We start from the raw sequence: 19,102 nt of genomic DNA, 5'->3' as shown, positions 1-19,102 counted from the left end.
TTAATTAGCCTGATAAGGGACCGGGTGTGTATAATCACGGCCCCGCCCTCCGCCCTGTCACACCATGTTAAACCTTGTCATGCGCCAAAGCTCACCATCTTTAAGCTTATTCTCTATATGTCAAGCATCTAGATGCAGTAATTCATCAACTTTCCTTTTCTGCTACTCTTGTTTTTGCGTATAAAATTGAGGTTCGCGGCTTTTGAGTGCAGTCGCAGGAGTTGCACAGAGTACAGCGAGAAAGAATAAGAATTATATAATACATGTTCTTAGAAGTGACAACCTTTCTACATATTGTGGCTATTATTATTTCTTGATTTTGGATTTAAATTCGTTTTAAAAGAGATTTTACAAAGTGTTTTACTTATTAATTATAAATCAACCATTGTATTTCATCTCTGTGTTTTCATGCTTATTACAGATATGCCGATGGTTTTAATTTGGTCATAATTAGTTAAAAAATATTAAATAAATATTAGCAGCCGATACATTGGTGCATCCCTAGTCATTTGTATTCATTTTATAATGTCTATTGGATGTTTGTTGCTAAAACAACTTAGGAAGGTTTTAAATTGTAACAGACATGTCTGAAATTTTGGTAACAGAGTTGAACGTTTTGAATTGAAATGGACAGAAAACAAAACAACTCACAGGATATTAACTTTGACCTCCTGAGGTTGACAATCAACATGTTGTATTCTATTAGTGGAAAGTCCCATATAGTTAAACTCTGCACAATGTGTGTGTAACTGAATGCATGTGTGTTTTCTGGAGGATACACCTTTAAGATGTTGGAGGTAAATGGGTTCACAATATCAGGAGGAACATCTATGCCAGGTGGGCAGGGAAGAGCAAAACTGCTGTTCAGATACTGTCCACTCATGGCATCTTCCACAACTCTGACAATTGAAACATACAACATTAATCACAATGAATAAGACATAAAATCCACTGATAAATGGATCTGTTAGCAAAGGGAACAATATGCTCTGCATAATTCCAGTATGTATTCTTAAAATGAAATACATACTGCCAACTAAATTCTTTAACAGCCAATAACAAAGGACATATCATCTACATGTCATCTACTTCTTCAGTCAATTTAGGAGGAAGTTCAAATACACATATCAATCTTACAGTTTAATCAGTGTGCTTTAGTTTTAAACATTGGCACCTAACATTTACGTAGTTTACTAATTTAAACCATGACTTGTACTAGACATTAATAACTAATATTGGCAAAACAGCACCAACCAACGAGGCATGGAATCTACAAGAACCCTGAAGGTGTCCTGTGGTATCTGGTTTAAAATACATTAGCAGCAGATCCTTCAAGTCCTGTAAGTTGCAAGGTGGAGCTGCCATGGATCAGACTTGTTGGTCTGGCACATCCCACAGATGCTCAATCGGATTGAGATGTAGGGAATTTAGAGGCCAGGGCAACATCTTGAACCAACCGACCGACCGACCATCCAAGTGAAACATTCCTCCTATTGCGAATCGATGAGTCTTGGGCACCCTACACCCTGTCACCAGATTGTGGTTTGTCCCTCATCGGACCACTGTAAGTAGGTACTCACCACTGCTGACCGGGAGCACCTCTGGCCCAGTCCTCTGGCCATAACAATTTGGCCCTTGTTAAAGTCACTCAGGTCTTCTGCCCATTTCTCCTACATTCAACACGTTGACTACGAGAACTGATTGTTCGCTTACCATCTAATCTACCTAGACCTGGACATGTGAACTTGTTAGGAGATGATCAACGTTATTCGCTTCTCCTGTGGGTGGTCATAATGTTTCGGCTTATTAGTGTAAATTTATGCTGATTAAGCAGAGGAGAACTGGCCCCCACAGTGAGCCTGGTTTTCCCCATGGTTATTTTTCTCCTTTAATTAACATCTTATGGAGTTGTGTGTTCCATGTCACAGTCAACTTTAGCTTGCTAATTGGGGGTCTAAAGACAAATACTTTTTAAGGCATGATTTTCAATAAACTGCTCAATGAGGACTTTAAACATTCCAGACATAACAGCACAAATTTCTGTAAAGATGATTCTAAATGACATGCATTATGAAAAGTGCTATACAAATCAAAATTACTTGACTTAATATGCAGTCTGAAAATAAACATAATTGAAGGCCAAAATACATGTAGTATAACCTGTATTCACATTTCTGCAAATGTAAATATGAAGTGGAGTACTTTGTGGTCAAAAAGCATAAAAAGCATTTTAAGTAAACTGCGCTGCATGCCATACTGACATGTCAGAAGGTCCAGAGTTCATTTCATTTACTGCTCAGTGTTTCACTTGTCAACTGTCTTAAAACTACACTTCCCATAGTTCCCTGCCCTCATCACTGCCAGCAGTCACTCCTTGTTCTCACCTGTGTTCTGTTTGATCATCACTCTCCCTGTGTATTTAAACCCTGTTTGTTCCCCAGTCATTGTGGATCGTTGTTTGTGGATGTCTGATGTAGATGCTTTGCCCTGTTCTCCCTGTTTGTGTTCCCTTGATGTTTTGGTTTAATTTTTCCCCTCGTGGATGTTTCCTTTGTTCCTGTCTTGTTTATTTTCATTTTGTTCAATAAAGAACCCGCGTTTAGATCCCCACTCCTCGTCTGCCTCTCCTACTTACGTAACAGTTACACACACATTGTGCAGAGTTTAACTATATGGGACTTTCCACTTATAGAATACAACATGTTGATTGTCAACCTCAGGAGGTCAAAGTTAATATCCTGTGAGTTGTTTTGTTTTCTGTCCACTTGCTGTTATAGTAAGGCTTTGCAAAAACATCAATAAAATGTTTTCCACTTTATGAGCACATTTGAGTGAAAATCACACATTTGCTCTGGTTAATTTCTATGGGATGTTCTGCAAAGATTTTTTGAGCTAGGAACAGTAACCAAGGGGGGTGGAGCTTAGCGACAGGTCAATTTATTGATTAATGACAGAACAGTGAAAAGCAAAACAGTCAGCAAGATGTGAGAGAAACACAAGAGTCAAGTCAAATTTCACTTTCACTGTGTACTTGTAAAAATAAACATTGCACAACAATGCCTAATAAGGGCACACAACCGCTGCCTGCGGCACAGAGCTCTCCTCATTACACACAGCTGTCATAATATCCCCATTTTAGAGTTTGTTCTGAGTTACATACAGTATTACACTGGAAACCAATAAACAATTACATTTCAGCAGAGTGAAAAAAAAACAAACATATTTTTTACTACTTTGAAGAAATTATTTCTACAACCATTTCTACAACCCTACAAACACATTAGCCCTTATAGACTAAAGTGATGTTTGGCTGGCACCGGCTGCATTTAGTCATCATCATACAGCGACACGTAGCAGTGGAGTCCAACACGAAGCAGGAATGGAGCTGGATCCAGCCGGTTCTGGTGACCTCAGGATAGGAGTCCCGAGGTTGAGAAAGGGAAACAAATTAAATAATATAAGCATAGATGCCATTCAATTTATTGCAGAGTTATAAATCATGATCAATGATTCTGGTTCCGGCAGACTAAACTAAAGCAGCCTAATTGTGGGTTGGAGGATAAATTAGGTGTATGCCTGGCTAAATAGATGAGTCTTTAGTCTAGACTTAAACTGAGTGAGTGTGTCTGAGTCCCGAACAATGTTAGGGAGACTATTCCATAGTTTAGGAGCCAAATATGAAAAGGATCTTCCTCCTTTTGTGGATTTTGATATTCTAGGAACTATTAACAGGCCAGAATTTTGTGATCATAATGAACGTGATGGAATATAGCGTGGTAGAAGGTCACTTAAGTACTGCGGAGCTAGACCATTCAAAGCTTTGTATGTCATTAACAGAATTTTCAAATTAATACGGAATTTAACAGGTAGCCAATGTAACGATGATAAAATGGGGCTAATATGTTCATATTTCTTGGTTCTCGTTAGCACTCTGGCTGCTGCATTTTGAACCAATTAAAGTTTATTTATTGATTTTGCTGGACTTCCTCCCAGTAATGCATTACAATAATCTAGTCTGGAGGTCATGAACGCATGAAATAGTTTTTCGGCATCAGCAACAGAGAGCATGTGCCGTAATTTAGCAATATTTCTTAGGTGGAAGAATGCTGTTCTACAAACATTGATAATTTGATTTTCAAAGGACAGATTGGTATCAAATATAACACCAAAATTCTTCGCTGTTGAAGACAATGTAACCGTACATCCATCGATAGTCAAATTACATTGTAGTGGCTTATTTTTAGAGTTATTTGGTCCAATAATTAGTACCTCTGTTTTCTCAGAATTGAGTAGTAGGACATTTCTGGCCATCCAATCTTTTATTTCATTGATACACGTTGATAAATCTCATCAGGTTTTGAAGAAATATAAAGTTGTGTTTCGTCGGCATAGCAGTGGAAACTTATTCCACGATTCCTGATAATATCTCCCAGGAGAAGCATATACATGGAGAAAAGCAGAGGCCCTAAAACTGATCCCTGTGGCACTCCATATTTTACTTTTGTTTGGTTTGACAATTCCTCATTTACATAGACAAAGTTGTAGCGGTTTGCTAAATATGACCTAAACCATGCTAATGCAACTCTACAAATTCCAACATAATTCTCCAGCCTATTCAAGAGAATGTCGTGATCTATCGTGTCGAATGAGGCACTAAGATCTAAAAGCACTAGAAGAGAAATGCAGCCGCGATCAGATGATAAGAGCAAGTCATTTGTTACTCTGATAAGTGCAGTCTCTGTACTGTGGTGAGGCCTAAATCCTGACTGAAATTCTTTGTATATACTATTTCTCTGTAGAAATGAACATATTTGGGAGGATACTACTTTTTCTAGTATTTTTGACATAAACGGGAGATTTGAAATCGGTCTATAATTAGCCAATTCTCCAGGATCAAGTTGTGGCTTCTTAATAAGTGGTTTGATAACTGCCATTTTAAAGTTTCTTCTGACATGTCCTAAGCATAGCGAGGAGTTAATAATATTAAGAAGAGGTTCTGAGATTACAGGGGATACCTCTTTTAAGAGCTTAGTTGGTATAGGATCTAACAAACATGTTGTGGCTTTTGATGTTTCGATAAGTTTTGTTAGCTCTTCATGACCTATGACAGAGAAGGATTGAAGTTGCACGTGAGGAAAATTATTAGACACTGTTTTCTGAGGTGCTATGACAGATGATTGCATAATTCCTTTTTTATTTCTGATTATTTAAATTTTATCTGTAAAGAAATTCATGAAGTCATTACTCTTGTGCTGCGACGGAATATCTAGTTCTGTTGAGGCTTTATTCCTAACCAATTTAGCCACAGTACTGAATAAACATATAGGATTGTTATTTTCTATGAGTTTACTAAAATATGCTGACCTGGCAGCTTTTAGTGCCTGTCTGTATCTACAGACACTATCCTTCCATGCACCACGAAATATTCTAATTTAGTATTTTTCCTCATGTGCTCCATTTTCCGAGCTGCTCTCTTGAGAGCATGAGTGTGATCATTGTACCATAGTGCAGGGCTTATTTCTTTAATCGAAGTGGGGCGACAATATCAAGAGTGCTATAGAAGAATGCATTTATATTTTTTGTTATTTCATCAAGTTCTTTTGGGCTTTGGGGTTTATTGAGTGTATGAGATAGATCTGTAAGATTATTAGTGAAGCTATCTTTAGTGGTTGAAAGAATAGTTCTACCTGAATGATAGCGTGGTGTAGATTGAGTAACATTTGCTGATTGCAGCATCCAAGAGACGAGGTAATGATCCGAGATGTCATCGCTCTGCTGTAGAATTTCTATATTATCAACATCAACTCCATATGACAGAATTAAATCTAGCATATGATTATGCCGATGAGTTGGTCCTGTTACATTTTGTCTGACTCGAAGAGAGTTGAGAATATCGATAAATGTTAATCCCAATGTATCATTTTCATTATCGATGTGAATGTTGAAGTCACCAACAAGTAAAGCTCTATCTACAGTAATTACAAGATCTGATAAATAATTAGCAAATTCACCAAAGAAATCAGAATAAGGCCCGGGTGATCTATACATTGTAGCAAGGACAAAAGACGACAGAGATTTTTTATTTATATCTGACGGTGTCACATTAAGCATTATTAGTTCAAAAGACTTACATTTATATCCTGTCCTCTGAGTAACACCAAAAACTTCACTGTAAATTGTAGCAACACCTCCTCCTCGACCCTTCAGATGTGGCTCATGTTTAGAACAATAACCTGGGGGATTAGATTCATTTAAACTAATATATTCATCCGGTTTAAGCCAGGTTTCAGTCAAACAGAGTGCATCCAATCTATGATCTGTAATTATTTCATTAACAATTAGTGCTTTGGTAGAAAGAGATCTAATGTTTAGTAGCCCTATTTTTATATGATGTGTATTTTTAATTTGTTTGTTTTGTTCTAGTTTGACCTTAATCCAATTTTTTCTAAATGATTTAGTGAGGGTATTGTGTTTGGTAGTTCGGGGAACAGACACAGTCTCTATGAGATATCTAGGTGATACAGTCTCTGTGTGTTGTAGTTTATGTGACCTGTGTGACATCTCAAGGCAGCTAGCAGATGTTCAGATTAACCAGTTTGTCTGCTTCCTGACCTGGGCCCCAGTTAGTCAAATATTATCATTAAGACTATGAGCCAAATTACTAGAGAGGTGAGCGGCACCTTCCCTGGAGGGATGGAGTCCGTCTCTCTTTAGCAGGTCAGGTCTACCCCAAAAACTCTTTGTAATTGTCTATAAATCCTATATTATTCTTCAGACACCACTCCACATCCAGCCATTCAGTGACACTAATCTACTATAAACCTCGTCACCACGACGAGCAGGGAGGGGACCAGAGCATATTACAGTGTCTGACATAATTTTTGCAAATTCGCACACCTCTTTAACATTATCTTTAGTGATCTCCGACTGGCGAAGCCGGACGTCGTTAGTGCCAACATGGATAATAATTTTAGAAAATCTACGTTTAGCATTAGCCAGCACTTGTAAATTTGATTTGATGTCAGACGCTCTGGCCCCCGAAATGCTATTAACAGTAGTGTCTGGAGTGTCTATTTCTACGTTCCTTACAATAGAATCGCCGATAACAAGGGCTCTTTCAACATGATTCTCAGTGGGTATATCACTGAGTGGGGAGAATTGATTGCAAACCCTAACAGGAACGGGAGAGTGGTGTCTCTTTGCTGAGCGAGTATGCCGCCGAGACATCACCCAAATGCCCTGCTGCAGGGGCTCTACTGCCGGAACCAAAGTGTTTATGTTGCTCTCTGTACTACTACTCGCATCCGAAACAGTACCTACCGGCTTCTCTTTCTCACTGACCTCCACTAGTGTTCGGATGCGAGTCTCTAACTCATTATCCTTCTCCGTCAGAGTGACTAATTCCTTACATTTATCACATGTGAATCCCTCACTGCTGATGGAGGAGGCTATTGTAAACATGTGACATGCAATGCAGGAAGAAATAACATGAGTGGATGCCATGACTTACCGCAAATTGTTTGTTGTTAGTTGTTCTTGAGCAGTGAGGGTTTGAGATTGATGTGAATCCCTCACAAAATTGTTTGTTGTTGGTGGTGGTTGTTCTTGAAAAAATGCACACAGTTTAATCGCGATAAAAATTGAACGCGGATGCAGGTGGAATATCTCGATAAGAAAATAATATGAGGGAAACACGTTGCATGCTTAAAAATGGCAGATGTTAAGGATTAAAGGCTGAAAACAGATATATAAGTGATGCTAAAAAAACTAGCAGGTTACAAACCCAGACTCTAGCTAGGTGCCAGCAGCAACAGGTAAAATACACGCAGATGAAACAGTAGAAAAGCAGAAAAACCTGAAACACGGTAAAATTACAAAGGATATAACGATGAAGATGAAGGTGTTACTTTTCATATTCAAAATATTAATCATTACTTTTAAAACTCTCCATGATCTGGCCACACAAAACCTACCTAAATTTATTAACTCCTACATCACTTTACACACATAAGTCTGCTGGATCAAGTCTTTTTATGTTCCCACATTCAGGATGTCTACTATGAGAAGGAGGTCTTCGGCAGCTATCGTCCCAAAGCTTTAGAACTCTCTCCCCCTTTCACTTTAAACCATCTTCTGTCGCCACCTTTAAATCACAATGGAAATCTTCCTTTAAACAGTTTTTTCCATATTTGCTGCTGACTCTTCTGAAAGTCACTGTATAACTTACACACAAGTGAGCACAGGAACAATTCACAGGAAACAGCTGGATTAGCAATAATTGGTGCTTCAGCACCCCTAAAAAGGAGCTCAGCACCCCTAAAACTTGGAGTAAGAAATGTTGTTATTCTAAAATTTTTATAATGTCCTAACATACTCCGTAGTTTGTGGTTTAAAATTTATGTGTTAAAGATGAAAATGAAAACATCCCCGCTTAGCAAATGGTGTCATCCTCTTCTCTTCTTCTACTTCTCCTCTGTACCTGCACCGCTCAGCACGACCGCCATCCAGCGCGAAACACACGCAGAGTGAGAACCCGTTATGTAGTGTTGTGAATCAACTAAGTTGCTCCAAAGCTGTGTCTCACACTTCTTTCCTTTTACCTAGAGTTGTTCCGATTCCGAAACCATATCGGTTAGTACTGGAGTCAGTATCCTGAATCACCATGGTACACCTATAATAAGTGTTTATTTTCGGCCTATTTTAGTCCAGCGGGTCGCCGCCGCTGTGGAGTAGCACAGGACCTGGGTGACTCGTCCATAGTCATAAACGGAGAGAAGTATCGCCGGTTACAATGTTCTTCCGCAAGACGCGTGCAGTTCTGTTTATTAATTGCTAGAGCGTGAAACAAAAACAGCAGCGCGACAATAAACTGCGTACCTGTGCATATGTGTGTCTCTGTTGTTAAAGTTTATTGTTAATTTGATACTCATTTTAACAATCGGGAGTCATGTAAACATGACATCACGTGCGTCTTTTCTGGTCAGTCGTCATGGAAACATGAAGCCCTGGCGTTTGGACCAGAGTAAAACAAACATATCACTGTATACCACCAGTATGTGTGAAAACACTCACTGTGGCTTTTTAAATGAATAGTTATTCATTCCTAGATTTATATCTGTTATTTTTCAGATGTGGCTGACAATCAAACTAGACAGTAAAAGAAAGTTTAATGTTTTTCTTTTGCTGTATTTATTCATTCCTCACACACAGAGGATTTAACCTGAACCTCCTAGCATTACTGTCTCTCTCTGTGTGCGCGTGCGCGCGTGCGTGTGTGTGTGTGGCCTGCCAGTGAGCAATGGACATACGACAGTTCTTTAAAAGAAAAAAAGACAGATTCAGGTGAGAGACTAGGGACAGTCCATAATGACCTCTGTCTTGTTTTTTGTTTTTTTTGTTCTTCTGAAAAGTGCTAAGCTAAAGTAACAGATAATGCAAACCAGCTATCTGTTGTTGTATCAAATTACATATCTAGGCAATGGTCCCCTGCTTTTATTTTTTTAATTTATTTCAAACCCACAATGGAGAATACAGCTTCTCTTGTGAAAGGAATTTGTGATTTAAAAAAGTTTCTAAGCCCAATAATAATAATAACAACAATAAAGACATTTAAAATAGCACGCCTCTGTGTGCCTTTTGATCATATCCTTAGAATCTGTAAATGGTCTCCATAACATTTTTGTGACATTACAAACTGACCTCAACTATCCTGCCTACAATATATTTGTGTATGATTGTCAGTGCCAAGGGAAAGAGAGGGAGATGGAGAAGGAGAAAGGGAAAGAGAGGGAGATGGAGAAGGAGAAAGGAAAGAGAGGGAGATGGAGAAGGAGAAGGGGAAAGGGAAAGAGAGGGAGATGGAGAAGGGGAAAGGGAAAGAGAGGGAGATGGAGAAGGAGAAAGGGAAAGAGAGGGAGATGGAGAAGGGGAAAGGGAAAGAGATGGAGATGGAGAAGGGGAAAGGGAAAGAGAGGGAGATGGAGAAGGGGAAAGGGAAAGAGAGGGAGATGGAGAAGGGGAAAGGGAAAGAGATGGAGATGGAGAAGGGGAAAGGGAAAGAGAGGGAGATGGAGAAGGGGAAAGGGAAAGAGAGGGAGATGGAGAAGGAGAAGGGGAAAGGGAAAGAGAGGGAGATGGAGAAAGGGAAAGAGAGGGAGATGGAGAAGGGGAAAGGGAAAGAGAGGGAGATGGAGAAGGGGAAGAGAGGGAGATGGAGAAGGGAAAGGGAAAGAGAGGAGATGGAGAAGGGAAAGGGAAAGAGAGGGAGATGGAGAAGGAGAAAGGGAAAGAGAGGGAGATGGAGAAGGGGAAAGGGAAAGAGAGGGAGATGGAGAAGGGAAAGGGAAAGAGAGGGAGATGGAGAAGGGGAAAGGGAAAGAGAGGGAGATGGAGAAGGGGAAAGGGAAAGAGAGGGAGATGGAGAAGGGGAAAGGGAAAGAGAGGGAGATGGAGAAAGGGAAAGGGAAAGAGAGGGAGATGAAGAAAGGGAAAGGGAAAGAGAGGGAGATGGAGAAGGGGAAAGGGAAAGAGAGGGAGATGGAGAAAGGGAAAGGGAAAGAGAGGGAGATGGAGAAGGGAAAGGGAAAGAGAGGGAGATGGAGAAAGGGAAAGGGAAAGAGAGGGAGATGGAGAAGGGGAAAGGGAAAGAGAGGGAGATGGAGAAAGGGAAAGGGAAAGAGAGGGAGATGGAGAAGGGGAAAGGGAAAGAGAGGGAGATGGAGAAGGGGAAAGGGAAAGAGAGGGAGATGGAGAAGGGGAAAGGGAAAGAGAGGGAGATGGAGAAAGGGAAAGGGAAAGAGAGGGAGATGAAGAAGGGGAAAGGGAAAGAGAGGGAGATGGAGAAGGGGAAAGAGAGGGAGATGGAGAAGGAGAAAGGGAAAGAGAGGGAGATGGAGAAGGGGAAAGGGAAAGAGAGGGAGATGGAGAAGGGGAAAGGGAAAGGGAGAGCATGCAGGAGGAACCAGGTGAGGAAACAACAACAATAAATTGACATATAGTGAATAGTGGCAAGCAAAACAGTAACTACTCATGGTCCTATACTAACTTACTGGCATTAAGTAGCCTATATTACATTTACTTTTTGTAACATTATTTTACTCCACATTTTTTCATAATAAAGGAGGAAAACAACAGGGAGAGTCCATAAGGGATGAGAGGGAATTGACTAGTGGAATAAATGAAGAGACAGAGGGAGTGCAACATAGAGACCACCAAGCCAAAGCAGCAGAGACAGAAGAGAGCTGTTCAGACTTGGGGATAAGGACACTGGTCCTAAACAGTTAAAGCTGTCTCAATACCCTCATACTCAGTTTGGCACACAAGAAAGAGCCTTTCAAGAACCATTTTTTGTAAATAATTTACAGAAGATGAATTACATTTTGTTGTCCAAGTACCTGTTACTTTGTTCAATGACAATAAAGTTGAATCTAATCTAACCAATCTGATGACTGTTGATACAAAAGGAGGCACATGGAGTTAACGGTCAGGAAAACCAGCTGACTGAAGAAGGTTTTGTGTTTGTTACAGGGGGCTGTCTGTGTGAACTCTCACAATCAGTGTTGCCAACTATTTTCAATGGAAAGTAGCTAAAGCCTGCTCGAAAAGTAGCTAAATGTCGCCAGATGACGTCATGCGTCATTAGCATATTAATGACTTCATCGCGTCGTATTTGCATTCTGCCTAATTTGTCGGTACTGTAGCCTACTTCAGTTTATAATAACGGTTATCTCCCCTAAACCGTGCTCATACTGTTTTTATACAAGTATATAGCCGAATGTCCAGTAAAACGGTTCTCAATTACATATTTTCTGTTAGACAATGGAACGGAACTTAGCTAACGTTACATGTTTATGAGTTTGAAGAAGGTTTATTGTTGTGTTTGGATAAGTAAAATGTATAGAGTCTGTAAATATACGATCTGAAGTCGGAGAGTTCAGAAACCGAACCGGAATGAACTAAAACTCTGATTAGTAGTGAATATAAGCGCATGCCAAGAAAAAACGGTCAAATTAAATGTTTTGAATTAAAACAAAGGAGAAGGCAGCTGCTATGTGATCACTGATTGGTTCCTGCTAACACAGCGTGCACATGCGCAGCTCATTCATGTCTATGTCCGCTGGCGTGCAGTCAACGGAATGTGCTGCTCCTCTCAGCCGCTCACTGAACAGAGCAGACGCAGCGGGGAAGTAAGACCTCACGCTTGCAGTACTGGCGATATTTGGAATTTGGAAAGTTGCTAAGGTTTGTCCAAAAAGTCGCTAGATTTGTCGCTAGTCGCTTTTTTGAAAAAATGTCGCTAAAGGGGTCTGAAAAGTCGCTAAAAATAGCGACAAAGTCGCTAAGTTGGCAACAATGCTCACAATTAAGCTGGTGCCCTGAAAAGGTCTCAAAATCTTTTTTTTTTAAATCTGGATTTTGGAGTTAGTTGAACCAATGTTAAAATGATAAAGTTATTTTTCAATAGACATATTTTTTGTTTTTGTGTGAAAAGAGGGTGGGTGGTGGCAGTGGGGCTCATTGGGTGCTCAGCACCCCTAAAGCTCTGACCCTACAATCGCCCCTGGTTCTGTGTATGAAACACTTGTTGATGAAAGGTCAACAGAGAATGGTCAGACTGGTTTGAACTGATAAAGTCTACAGTAACTCAGATAAACCGCTCTGTACAATTGAGATGAGGAATATCATCACTGAATGCTGTTATGAGATGCAGGTTGGTGCTGTTTTGGTGGCACGAGGGGGACCTACATAATATTAAGTTGGTGGTTTTAATATTGTGGTTGATTGTTGTATACAGTATTGTTATGGCCAGACGACTGGGTCAGAGCATCTCTGAAATGGCAATGCTTGTTGTGTGCCCCTGCATGTTTAAGTAAGAGTCTGTGATACATGATTTATTTTGATAATGTGTTAGTTTGTTTTGGCATATGGATACGGTATTAATTTTATTTGTTCAGGTCTTGAAAAAGGTCTTAATAAGTCTTAAATTTGATTTAATAAACTCTGCAGCAACTCTGTGCTTCCTTGAAATCCCAACAAAGATTTTTAATAAGATTTTAATGATGACTGAAAGGGCCATTCAAGGACATACCATGACCCATCGCTGAACCTCATTTTGGACAACTTGGATGCAGGGCCGTAGCCAGGGTTTGAAAATGAATGAGGGCCACGGTGAGGTGTCAAGACTTTTACCAAAATTACACCTTCAAACGCAACATATTCTATACATCAAAATTAAATATAAAAATTAAAGAACAGAAACAAACAATAATACTGAAATAATGTTTTATTTGCAGATGCAGTTAACAATATTATTAGTGAGTGTTTGTCACATAGAAACATAAATGTTGTGTTTTGCAAAGTTTGTTTCAGTATTTGTAGATTCTTTTTTCACGTTTCTATGGTATACTATATAAAATAAAATAAAAGTATAGTTTTGAAACTACCAGACATGTTTTCATCGGTTTGATTTTTCTTTTACAGCATCATCACGAACACATGAGAGACACTAGGAATTTATGTCATTACCCTCACACATTCTCATGTCTCCGATTTTTTAAATCTTTCATTTCCTGTAACTTTTTTCTCCTTTTCATTTATCTCTTTTGATTGAGAGTTCAAGCTAGCAGCAATTACCAACTACCAAGGGAAGGCTTTTGATCATACACCTACCCGCAGAGAATGGAGATACGGTTGGGGTGAGCACTTTGTAGTCAATAGGAAAATCACAGACAACAGAGACATTGTTTCTGAGCTAAACTACCCAAATGTGGAATATTTTAAAAATCAACTTTGGTTTCCTGCTGGTTTGTTTGTGTGAGAAATGTGTTTCTCCCCCCTGGCAAACACTCTTACTGTGCAGCTAGATCAGCTTGTTCTAATAAAACACATTTGCAAGAGAACAAATGCAAATATCCAGATGAAACAGCAGGGCAGGGTCACAAAGGGCAAAAATGGAAGAACAAATTAAAACAGCAATAACAACCAAGAAAATTCACAAAACTAGACAAGCAAGGTGTTAAGCTTACTCATTTACTTACATTTAATCATTTATCAGAATAAAATTGCACAATTAGAATAGAACAACAGTAACATTGGAAAAAGTAGAGAAGAGCTGGAACGGAAGCTCTGTGACGACATCTAGTGGATAGAAGGAGAATCACGCAGAGAAATCAGTTGTAATATTGTTTCATCGTAATCAACACTGCTGATATCTCCATTGTCACAGCTTTAGAACAATGGGAGTAGCTGTAGTCTGCTGATTGGTCAGTTCGAATGTCTCAGATAATGTTTAATATGTTTCAAATGAAAGTAATAGTATGAGAGAATGCAAATGATTAGTGACTTATTGCAATTTATTTGACTAATAATTTACACTTACTGGGTTAAAAGATTTGTTCCACCAAAAATTTAAATCAGGCATTTTTTTCTTACCCCTGTGTATAACCATAATACTTTCTTTCTTTTTCTTAACACAAAGGGAGAAATTTGTTCTTAGTGATGTCTTATAATGGCAGTTTATGATGACCACCTCTTCAAGCTTCAAAAGAACACAAACGTATAATTCAGAAGTCTAATATATTATTGCATGAGACTCATGATTGTTATGAAAGCACACAATAAGGTTTGGTGAGAAACAAATAAAAACTTAATGCATTATTAGTGAAAATTTTCACTGACCATTGATCTCCTGTGCATGTTCATGATAGAATACGAGAGCAACAGTTCATGTAGCCCCCTCGCGACACTGGAACATTTTGTATATCTAAAAACAGGTCTGCCACAGCGATAGCGACAGCAGAACACAACACAACACAACTGCACACAAAACAGAATTGTCTAAACATGTCTAAAGAATTTTAGTCGAAGAATTGATGCATTTCTATGCCCAGCCTTATTTTTTTGAACAGAGTATTTGGAAATCAAACAGAAACATAGAAGAGGCTAACACCGTGTCCTAACTACACGCGACGCGATAAAATTCCAGCGACAGCAAGCGTGTCTGTCCACACTAGACGCGACGCGACTGTGAGACGCCACACGTCAATCAAAAATCACAGCCATTCAGAACAGCGTGTGGGCGGAGTCTCTCTGTGAAAGCGCACTGCTGGCCCGCACTCGCATTGGAAATGGTGTGCACAGCTCGGACTACTGTCATTGTGACTCCCCACCCTGCCTGTATTTCAGTAGATTGTCTGGAATGACACCCCTGGATACAGGGACACAAATCGTCATGCCTATTCACTCTACTTTACATTGAAAATAAAGCGGAATTTGTTTTACACAGGTTGATGCGTCATTAGTAGCCTACTATAGCTAAATGCTACATTCATTCATTCATTCGCTGTAGATGAAAGTCTAAACTTAACTTACCATGTGTATTCAATGCTTCAGCTATACTTCTCCAGACGGAATCCTTTTTCCTGATGTCTTTGTGGGATTTATCGTAGAGAATTGAATGCCTTTGAACTTCGACAATCAGTTCCTTGTCGTCCATGTTTGATGATTAAATATTCATGACACGCAGAACTTCCATCCAATGAGATCTCTGTGTGGGCGGATCTGTCAGCCGCGACGTCGCAGAAATAGGAACCGTTTCTAAATTAGAAACTTCGCGTGTCGCCGTCGCGTCTGGTTAGGACAAAAACGCTGATTAACATGGAAAAGATACCTTTTATCGCGTGTCGCGGCGTCGCGTCGCGTGTAGTTAGGACACGGTGTAAAGGCAGCCTTAGTCACACAGTGTCCTAACCTGACAGCAAACTACAAGCGATAAAAGGTATATTTTCTATGGTAATCAGAGTTTTTGTCCCAACCAGCAGTGACGAGCGATGGTACATTTGACTATTCCTTGTTTTCTATTTTCAGCATTGCGCGGGTAACTCTGTGTACTGGCACCGGTCCAAAGACTTTCAGAAAATAAGGCTGGGCATAGAAATGCATCAATTCTTCAACTAAAACTCTTTAGACATGTTTAGTATGTTCTCTGTTTTGTGTGCAGTTGTGTTGTGTTATGTTGTCATTATCGCTGTGGAGGACCTGTATTTTTGTAAGCCCCAATTTCATGAAGGGGCTTCGTGAACAGTTGTTCTAATGCCATATCATGAACGCACACAGGAGATCAATGGTCAGTGAACATTTTCAATAAATAATACATTATATTTCAGATAGTTTCTAAACCCAAATCTTATTGTATGCTTTCATAACAATCATGAGTCTCGTGGAATAATTTATTAGACTTCTGAATTATAATTTTGTGTTCTTTTGAGGCTTGAAGAGGTAGTCACATTAAGCTGCCTTTTTTCACAATTTGTCCCTTTGTGTTAAGAAAAATAAAGAAAGGGTTGAGTAAACAATGACTGAATTTTCACTTTTGGGTGAACTAATGCTTTAAATGTGTTAAAATCAACAGTATTTTGAAAAACATTATGTTTTGCTTAGTGGGTGGACTACAGTGTTTTGACATGATAAAGATGGGTCAGCCCATATTTGTTCCCAGTAAAAGGTTTACTTTATATACAATGCAACATTAAAGTGCTTTCAACTCAAACCTGTCATTTGGATCACTGCCTTAGTAGATAAATTGGATAATTTTTTAAATGTTAAAACTAGTGCAGGATTTGTTTCAGCGGACACCGGAGGACTGTGAGTGTTATAACAACAACAACAACAACAATAATAATAATAATAATAATAATAATAATAATTTCCTACATTTAAATAGTTATTTTCTAGCCACTCAAAGTGCTTCATACAGTATAGGGGGACTCTCCTCAACCACCACCAGTGTGCAGCATCCATCTGGATGATGCAACGGCAGTCATGGTGCGCCAGAACACACCAGATATTGGTGGAGAGGAGAGTAGGCTTCCTAATAATTCCTATATATATATATATATATATATATATATAAGGAATTATTAGGAAGCCATGAAGTCAATGGGCAAATCTGGCCAGGACACCAGGGTTACACCCATACTCTTTACAAGAAATGACCACAGAGAGTCAAGACCTCAGTTGATTGCCTTATCCAAAAGACAGTGACTTTTTACATTGTAGCATCCCCATCACTCAACTGAAGGATTTTGACCCAAATAGACTGCAGGTGAGCACCCCCTGCTGGCCTCCCTAATATCTCTTCCAGCAGTAGCAACTGTTTTCTCCAAGAGGTCTCTCTTCCAGATACTAGCCAGGCTCAACCATTCTTAGATTTAGTGGGAAACATTGAAAAGAGCTGCAGGGTGATATGTTGCTGGTAAAAAATAAATAATATTGAATAATGACTTACATTTGTACTTGGAATACACCCGGGATGAAACAGGTCACTTCAGCAGAGCAGAATGTGTACAGAAAACAATGGATTAAATATTAACCACTGCAAATACATTTTATACATATAATTTCAGGATGAGAAACTTGTACCCCAACATATAATTTCACAATAATAAAATCCTGATGCCCTTTGCTTCAGTCTGTTGATGTCTAAAGCCCAAAGTGTGCTTTGAGATAGTGGACAATTTATCTTCAAGAGTTTAGACCCATAAAGATGACGACTAAGGGTGGTTTCACATATAGTCCGTTTAAAATGAACCAATTAAATCAATTGAATCAATTAAAGTGAACCAAAAATGGAACCAGCTGCAAATTACCTCTTGCTTTTGGTGTTCACAATGTAAGTGGACTTAAAGAGGACCCGGTATCATTTTTGGCCCTTTTTGTCATTTTGTTATTCATACCACAATTTCTTCAGAACTCTGACCCCATGGCAGTCACGATTACTGTGTGTCTTTTGGCTATCAATAAACTGGCATTCATATAATTTTGATTATGATGATAAATTGTCACTCCTTAAGGTATATGAACACACATTCACCTTAAGTAGTAACTTGGAATCACATAATAGCACTATATGATATACTTTAATGCTTTAACAAGTTACAATTTTGCACAGGGGTAGATTGATAAGAAAAATAATATTTTAAATGTAAAAATATTTCCAAATACTTAAAACATGTCCCTCTTTTTGGTCAACTATACATTTACACAGTTTATAATATAACCCAGACAGCCAATTCTATTCTAATATATTATATTAATATTATGCAACAGTGATATATTTCTGTCCTTAATTCTCTACTTTCACATTATGTTAAGAGTCTAAGATTAAACCCAAAAACCCTTTGTTTGCATGAAGGAAAACAAAACAAGATTCTGTGGCTATTTGAAAATATGGTTCTCAACAGAAATAAAGTCTCCTCCTGCATGTAATTAACACTGCATATATTAATGAACCCACATAGTTTGCCATAATGCAAACATTAAATTAAAGTGACACAGAGAGCTTTTCTTTCACTATCAAAATAACTTATTTTCGTGGGCACGTGCATCACAGTGCTCCAAAGCAGTTCATCTTCACGTGCTCTTATAACAATGTGGTCATGGTAATCATGGTAATTCTATGTTAGCTTAAAATGTCCTTATTTTGACAGTAAAATGTGAGTGCAATTTAAAGTTCACAATAATCGTTAGATCAAATAATCTCGATAAGGCGATTATGTAATTTAGCTGAATGGCAAGCCTCTGGCTACTTATGTCATAACAAAAAGCAAAACGGACTGGTACCTCTTCACCTTCACATAGCAACAATCAATCAAACCACAAAAGGACTCATACTCAGGTACTCGTACTCACCTCCCAAGGTGGTCTGTGATCGATTTGTTTGTGGACCTTTTAGGTGGGTCTGAGATCATTTGGGTTGTTCAAATAAACATGTTATATCACTCTGAGACTTTTTGGATTGCTTAAAAGAACTAGGTCTGTGCAAATTAGGTCAAATGCAGGGTGTGCTGAGTGACTCCAACCAGGTCTCCTAATCATCTAAATTGGCTGGTTGCTAGGGAGGGTAGAGTCACATGGGGTAACCTCCTCATGGTCACAATTAGTGGTTCTCACTCTCAGTGGGACACGTGGTAAGTTGTGTGTGTGGATCGTGGAGAGTTGCATGAGCCTCCACATGTGGCGTCTCCGTGGTGTCATGCACAACGAGCCACGTGATAAGATGCATGGATTGGCGGTCTCAGAAGCGGAGGAAACTTAGACTTGTCCT

General features: G+C 39.1%; 1 protein-coding gene across 2 annotated transcripts in view; it reads right to left on the bottom strand.

Annotated features, from left to right (window-relative positions):
- The window catches only part of LOC127629997 (tripartite motif-containing protein 16-like), a 327,862-nt gene that overhangs the window by 146,564 nt on the left and 162,196 nt on the right, over positions 1-19,102 (bottom strand). The window lies entirely within an intron of this gene.

Source organism: Xyrauchen texanus, chromosome 36, assembly GCF_025860055.1.
Source record: "Xyrauchen texanus isolate HMW12.3.18 chromosome 36, RBS_HiC_50CHRs, whole genome shotgun sequence".
In the NCBI taxonomy this organism is placed as follows: domain Eukaryota; kingdom Metazoa; phylum Chordata; class Actinopteri; order Cypriniformes; family Catostomidae; genus Xyrauchen; species Xyrauchen texanus.
Note: the sequence above shows the minus strand (reverse complement) of the source record. Positions and strands in the feature narration are given on the sequence as shown.